The sequence below is a fragment of the Muntiacus reevesi genome, chromosome 14 (assembly GCF_963930625.1).
Source record: "Muntiacus reevesi chromosome 14, mMunRee1.1, whole genome shotgun sequence".
In the NCBI taxonomy this organism is placed as follows: domain Eukaryota; kingdom Metazoa; phylum Chordata; class Mammalia; order Artiodactyla; family Cervidae; genus Muntiacus; species Muntiacus reevesi.
Genome location: NC_089262.1, coordinates 28,318,301 through 28,326,567, shown reverse-complemented (window position 1 = coordinate 28,326,567; position 8,267 = coordinate 28,318,301).

The window sequence follows — 8,267 nt, the reverse complement described above, 5'->3', positions numbered from 1 at the left end:
TCAAAATCAGCTGAGGTCACTTAACTGGCTTGTCTTTTTCTGTCCTGCCCTCACAGTTGGAGGGGTCTCACCCCGTCTCTTGAGAGCTTCTCAACTTTCTTCTCTTCCAGACTGCCTCATGAACCTGCTTGTCTTTCTCAGTCAGACTGCTCCTGGCCCTGGTCCACCGATGACTTAACTTCCTGTTTAAAACCTCTGGCCTGTAAAATTAGCGTAGGGTCAACTTCCACTAAATTACTTGTTGAGATGACGGAGGCTGACAGAGGGTTCAGAGTTCTACTGGCAGTTAACAATTCCTCTTGATTCTTGGCTTGGTTGATTTACCTCAGAAAGAGGGAAGTCCTATGAATCTGAATCTGTACCAGACTCCACTCTAGAGCAGTTCCAGCCAGGAGAATCCTTCCTACCTGGTGTTTCAGTTCTCTGTTTCTCAAGAGTGGATGCCCTCTCTTTCTCAGTCTCTGTTTCTCATCTCTGCTCCACGTGGCATCAGCTGGGACGGCTCAGCTGGAGGCTAGAATTCACTTTTGGGACGCCTCACTCACATGGCTGGCAAAATGTGCTGCTGACTGGGAGCTCAGCCAGACGTGTGGACCAGGGGCCTCTGTTCCTTTCTAGGGGGCCTCTGAACAGTTTAGACTGTTTGGATTTCCTCACAGTATGGCGGTTGATTCCAAGAACAATCGCCCTTAGAGAACAAAGCAGAAGTGTGTATTTATTTATTTATTTATTTAATTTTTTAGAAGTATGTATTTATAATCTCCCTCAGAAGTCATGTGGTCAATTCCACCATCTCCTGAGGCTTTCCAGGTGGTGCTAGTGGTAAAAAAAAAAAAAAAACGCCTACCAATGCCGGTTTATGAGGAGGTATAAGCGATACAGGTTCAATCGCTGGCTCTGGAAGATCCACTGGTGAGGGGCACAGCCACCCACTCCAGTATTCTTGCCTTGGAAATCCTATGGACAAAGGAGCCTAGAGGGCTACAGTCCACAGGGTCGCAAAGAGTCAGACATGACTGAAATGACTTAGCACACACATACTAGTTGTTGAGGCAGTCTCACGTTCTCCTCAGGTTTAAGGAGAGGAGCTATAGAGTCCCTGTCTTGATTAGGGGGCAGATGTAGGCCAGCTATTGGCCACAGCTTGGTTTTGAGAGGTAGCAGAGAAGAGTTGATGAACGGATCTGAAATATCAATAGAATATAATAGCAGTTAAGCAATGCAGAGACGGAGAAACCGATCTTCCCAGGACTTCCTCAATCAGATCTTCTGTAGTTGGTTGATAATAAAATTTCCGAAACCCATTTCTTTTGGAAATGCAAAAAGAATAATAATTAAAAACCAAATAATTAAAATGATAAATAAATAAATAATAAAATAAAATAAATAAATAAAATAATAATTAAAAACCAAAACCGAAACCTACCTAATCAAGCAACTTAAAAAAAAAAAAAAACCCACAGACCCCAATTTCACTATCAAATTTAGGATTATTTATTACTTTTTAAATTTTGACTTATTTGAACATCCCTTTCTTAGAAGAAGGAAATAGAGCTACTTACATCTCACTATCTTATTTATTAAGTGGGTCAAAGTAAAGTTTTACTGGGATTTTGAGTTAAAGAAGACATAGTCATTATTAAGATTATTATGAATATTGCTAAATTTCCTATTAAGATAACTTTCTTGCATTGTCAACTCATTTCGGTGGGAAGAAATAATCTAGTCGAAGTCATCATTTCTATTTTGAGTAGGTTAACTCTTGGTAAAATTAGTGTTTTGTTCTGAATCTTGTTTCATATGATTCATATGGTCAGTATGCTTTATTCAGAAGAGCTTTCCCTGTTCAGTTCATGTGGAGTACTTTCTGAACTTTGTTTGTGAATTGATGGGAGGGGCTTTGTTGGGGAGAGGATAACAGAGTAGCAACAAACATGAAAGAAATGTTGTGGTAAACCTCAGGAGGATATTGTAAAAACTGCCACATGTTACTGAAGAGGTATCATGAGCTTCTAGGAAAGGGGCCACACAAATGCAAAATAATACCACAATGTTAACTTTTAAAACATGGGTAGGAGGACGTCTCTGGTGGCTCAGTGGTTCAGAGTCTGTCTTGCAATGACAGAAGACATGGGTTCAATCCTTAATTCAGGAAAATCCCACGTACCTTGGAGCAGCTAAGCCTGTGAGCCATCACTACTGAGCCTGTTCTCTAGAGCCTGGAAGCCACAACTCCCGAGCCTGCGCACTTAGAGCCCGTGCTCTGCAACAAGAGAGGTCCCCTCAGTAGAAGCCCTTGCACCATAACGAACAGTAGCCACCACTTGCCACAACCGAAGAAAGCCAACATGAAGCAACAAAGACCCAGCACTGTCAAAAATAACTAAGTAAAAGTTAAAAAAGTAGATTCGTGCTTGTGAGGGCCAAGGGAGTGAGTTTGGGAGCAGAGGGGAATGACTGCTATGAGTAGGTGCTTTTTCGGGTGGAGGTGATGAAAAAGTTCTAAAATGGGTTGTGGTGATGGTTGTACAACTCTGTGAATACACTAAAAAAACATTAATTTGTACAACTTAAATAGGTAAATTGTATATATATGAATTATATCTTAATAGAACTGATATTTTGAAAAAGTATAAAATTGAATATAAATAACAGATACATGTATGCTTAGATTTTTTTAAAAAGTGTCATGCCACATAGGGAAACCTAATACATCATCTACTTGTTCACCACTGTGTCCTATTTTATCTCCCACATCATGTACTACTTTTTGTTAATTTGTCTGTATCTTTTCAGGGCTTTAACAATACACATATAAACAAAATATGAATATGTATTCTTTTGTTCTTCACTTTCTTACAGGAAAGGCAGCGTATTATGTAAACCTTTCTGCTATTTGTATTTTTCTCTATATAATGTACATCAGAGATCTTTTCTTTTTAGCACACAGAGAACTTCCTCACTCATTTTCACAGGATATGGTCTTCCACTGTGTTAATCACTCTTCCACTGATGATCCATCGGACTATTACTTTCCAATCTTTCACTTCTACATTACAATGAACAACCACCTACATGTGTCATTTCACACATGGTTTCGCCATGCTTTTGCCTACATGTTATATTTCCAAACTAATTGCTGAGATGGTTTTATTGGTGTACTTTTAATGTTCCTTCATTATTAATAAAGTCAGCTTTTTGTCATATTTAAGAGCCAACTCTTTTTTTTTTTTTTTAAGAGCCAACTCTTTTTATGGGAACGATCTGTTAAACTGTTGTGCTGCCATTTGCCATGTGTCTTGACTGTAATTTTTTTTCATTCAGAAATCTTTGATTTTTATGGAATCGAATTTATTAATGTTTTCTTTCATGATTCTGGATTTTATGTGATAGTAAGAAAAGATTCTCCTTTTCAGTGTTAAAAAAGAGTTCACCTACAGAGTGTTAATCTAAAACTTTTATGGTTTATTTACTAAATGCTTAGAAGTATTTATCAAAATAAAAATTTGAAAGAAAAAGGAAAACAACTAGCAATATTTAAAATGGACATTTATTAAGAATAAACCTAGCAACATTTCAGACTAACATGCGAAGATATGTGGAGATAGTAGCTTATTTAAGCAAAGATCAATTAGCTACTTTAGCAATAACAAACATGAAATGCCACTAAATCTTTAACCAGCTAAGAAATGCTCTGTGTGTGAGGATGGATAGTTTGTAGTAGCTATCAGGTAAATAGCTTGCAGGGGTCTCAGTTTTGAAATTCACACACGTCTAGAAAGGAAAAGAGGTGGAATCTATTTCCCCTCTTGCTGCATCTGGGCTCACCTTTGATCAATAGTATGTGACAGAAATGATATTGTACAACATATGAGCTTTATACCTTCTCTGCCTCCTGGAACTCAGATGCCATGTGAAGACCAGGCCAGCCTACTGGAGACCTACAGCCAGCACCAATTTCCACAGATGCGAATGAGTCTGTGTTAAAGCAACCAACCGACGTTAAGCTGCAGTTTGACTCTTGCCATACAAGTAACCCCACGGGAGATCAGCAGAACAGCCCAGTTGAGGCCAGTCCAAATTTCTGACCCTCAGAATAATAATCAAACAGTTGCTGTTTTAAGCCACTATTTGGGGGACATGGTTTGTTAAAGAGCAATAAATAACTCATATAAATGCTATTCTGAGGAGTAATGAAGAAAGAAAATAGATAACATAAAATACTGAAAGATAGGTTAGCCTTCCTTTATTAATTTGTTCAGTCACATACTCCATCTCTATGAAGAAAGGATTCAAGCAGGCTGTGCTGGGCAGACCCAAAGGTGATCTCTAGTGATCCCTGTTTACTGGTATTCATGCATTCATGTAATCTGTCCTCCTGAGTTTGGGCTGAAACTAATGACTGTTTCTAACCAACGGAATATGGCAAGAGTGTCGGGATGTCGTTCCCATGACAACGTTACATTCTATAAAACTCCATGATGTTGACAGATTCACGCTAGGCATTCTCCTTGTCGGCTTGATGAAGTAGGCAGCCACGCTGAAGAAGGCTATTCAGCAGGAAACCGCATGCGGCCTCTGGGAGCCAAGGGTGGCCTTCAGCCAACAGCCAACGACAAACAGAAGCCCTCAGCTCTATTGTCGTCTGGAAATGGTTCTGTCAATAACCCAAGCAAACGTGGAAGCTGGTTCATTCCCAGTTGAGTCTTCAGATGAGAATGCAGCTCAGCTGACATCGTGATGGCCTCCCTTTAAGTCCCAGAGTAGAGAATCCAGCTAAGCTGTGCCTGATCCCAGCCCCACAGAAACTGTGAGATAATATTGAAAGGTCTTCTATTTGTTCTATAGCACAGAAAGCTAATAGAGCTACTCAGGAAGCGTCAGCATTCAATCCTTTGACTGGAAAGCAACCTCTGTTCCTAGAAGGAAAATTTGTGGTTTGTGGAAAGAGGGAGACATTTTTTAGAAGGTCAATTCTTCACAGCATTGTAAATCAACTATACTCTAATAATTTTTCCCCCTAAGGGTCAATTCATTCTATCACATTGTGATTTATTTAAAATCTTGGATAAGAAAGGCATTTATTTTCCTGGTCGACTCAGGGAACTAAGGATAATTTATTCAGAGAAGGTAGGGCAGAGAACACATTAAATTTGTATATGTGTATAAGGAACTGTTTTCCTAGGTATCAGTAAGTAAGCTATTCAGATTCCATTGAGCTGAGAAAAAGGGAGAATGTTTAGTGCAACAGAAGGGTTCGAGATTATACTTAAACCTGTAGTAAATTCAAAGAAGGTTATAGGCTTCCCTGGTGGCTCAGACAGTAAATAATCTACCTGCAATGCTGGAACTTCCAGAAATGCTGGAACTTCCAATGCTGGAAGTTCCAGAAAAACATATATTTCTGCTTTATTGACTATGCCAAAGCCTTTGACTGTGTGGATCACAATAAACTGTGGAAAATTCTGAAAGAGATGGGCATACCAGACCATCTGACCTGCCTCTTGAGAAACCTATATGCAGGTCAGGAAGCAACAGAACTGGACATGGAACAACAGACTGGTTCCAAATAGGAAAAGGAGTACGTCAAGGCTGTATAATGTCACCCTGCTTATTTAACTTATATGCAGAACGCATCATGAGAAAGGCTGGGCTAGACAACGCGCAAGCTGGAATCAAGATTGCCGGGAGAAATATCAATAATCTCAGATATGCAGATGACACCACCCTTATGGCAGAAAGTGAAGAGGAACTAAAAAGTCTTATGATGAAAGTGAAAGAGAAGAGTGAAAAAATTGGGTTAAAGCTTAACATTCAGAAAACTAAGATCATGGCATCTGGTCCCCTCTCTTCATGGGAAATAGATGGGGAAACAGTGGAAACAGTGTCAGACTTTATTTTTTGGGCCCCCAAATCACTGCAGATGGCGACTGCAGATGGTGATTGCAGCCATGAAGTTAAAAGACGCTTATTCCTTAGAAGGAAAGTTATGACCAACCTAGATAGCATATTAAAAAGCAGAGACATTACTTTGCCAACAAAGGTCCGTCTGGTCAAGGCTATGGTTTTTCCATTGGTCATGTATGGATATGAGAGTTGGACTGTGAAGAAGGCTGAGCACCGAAGAACTGATGCTTTTGAACTGTGGTGTTGGAGAAGACTCTTGAAAGTCCCTTGGACTGCAAGGAGATCCAACCAGTCCATCCTAAAGGAGATCAGTCCTGGGTGTTCCTTGGAAGGACTGATGCTAAAGCTGAAACTCCAATACTTTGGCCACCTCCTGTGAAGAGCTGACTCATTGGAAAAGACCCTGAGGCTGGGAGGGATTGAGGGCAAGAGGAGAAGGGGACGACAGAGGATGAGATGGCTGGATGGCATTACCGACTCGATGGACATGTGTTTGAGTAAACTCTCGGAGTTTGTGATGGACAAGGAGGCCTGGTGTGCTGCGATTCATGGGGTCGCAAAGAGTCGGACACAACTGAGCGACTAAACTGAACTGCAATGCTGGAGACCTAGGTTTGATCCCTGGGTCAGGAAAATCCCCTGGAGAAGGGAATGGCTAACCACTCCAGTATTCTTGTCTGGAGAATTCCAGAGGACAGAGGAGCCTGGGGTAAAATTCCAAAAAGATTACTTTGGCCTAAAACTTCCAATCATAGTGGAGATCTTAATGACTCAGAAGATTGCTTATCTACATGTCAACAGCTTTCGTATCTGCCTTATAAAGACTAACAATTAAGGATTTAACGTAAAAGTTTAGAAGACTTCTACTGATCACACTGGATAGGTACTAAACTACCTGGTAAAGCCATGAAATCTTGCCTCTCTAGAATTCCAGGGAAAATGAGTAGGCAGTTGGAAAAGTTTCAGAATTGTGAATTGTTTGATCCCATGTTATGTTGTCGTTCACTCAGTTGTGTCCCACTATTTGTGACGCCATGGAGTGCAGTATGCCAGGCTTCCCTGGCATGTCCTTCACTATCTCCTGAAGCTTGCTCAAATTCATGTCCATTGAGTTGATGATGCCATCTAACCATCTTGTCCTCTGTCACCCCCTTCTCCTCCTGCCCTCAAACTTTCCTAGCATCAGGATCTTTTCTAATGAGTTGGCTCTTCGCATCAGGTGGCCAAAGTATTCGGGCTTCAGCTTCAGCACCAGTCCTTCCAATGAATATTCAGAGTTGATTTCCTTTAGGATGGACTGATCTCCTGGCTGTCCAAGGGACTCTCAAGTCTTCTTCAGCACCACAGTTCAAAAGCATCAGTCCTTTGACGCTCAGTTTTCTTTATGGTCCAACTCTCTCATACATCACTACTGGAAAAACCATAGCTTTGACTATGTGGACCTTTCTTGGTAAAGTGATATCGCTTCTTTTTAATATGCTGTCTAGGTTTGTCATAACTTTTCTTCTAAGGAGCAAGCACCCTTTAATTTCATGGCTGCAGTCACCATCTGCAGTAATTTGGGAGCCCAAGAAAATAAACTGTCACTGTTTCCCCATCTATTTGCTATGAAGTGATGGGACTGGATGCCATGATCTTCATTTTCTGAATGCTGAGTTTTAAGTCAGCTTTTTCACTCTCCTCTTTCGCCTTCATCAAGAGGCTCTTTAGTTTCTCTTCACCTTCTCTCATTAGGGTGATGTCATCTGCATATCTGAGGTCATTGATATTTCTCCTGACAATCTTGATTCCAGCTTGTGCTTCACTCAGCCCAGCATTTCACATGATGTACTCTACATAGAAGTTAAATAAGTAGGGTGACAATATACAGCCTTGACATACTCCTTTCGCAATTTTGAATCAGTTCATTTTTCCATCTCTGGCTCTGTTGCTTCTTGGTTTGCATACAGGTTTCTCAGAAGGCAGGTAAGGTGGTCTGACATTTCCATCTCTTTAAGAATATTCCACAATTTGTTTTGATCTGCACAAACTCTTTAGCATACTCAATGAAGCAGAAGTAGATGATTTTCTGGAATTTTCTTGCTTTTTCTATGATCCAACAGATGTTGGCAATTTGACCTCTGATTCCTGTGCCTTTTCTAAATCCAGTTTGTCCATCTGGAAGTTCTCAGTTCATATACTATTGAAGCCTAAGTTGGAAGGATTTTGAGCATTACCTTGCTAGCATGTGAAATGACTGCAATTATGTGGTAGTTTGAAGATTCTTTGGCATTGATCTTCTTTGGAATTGGGCTTCCCTGGTGGCTCAGGTAGTAAAGAACCTGACTGCAATGCAGGAGACCCAGGTTCAATCCCTGGGT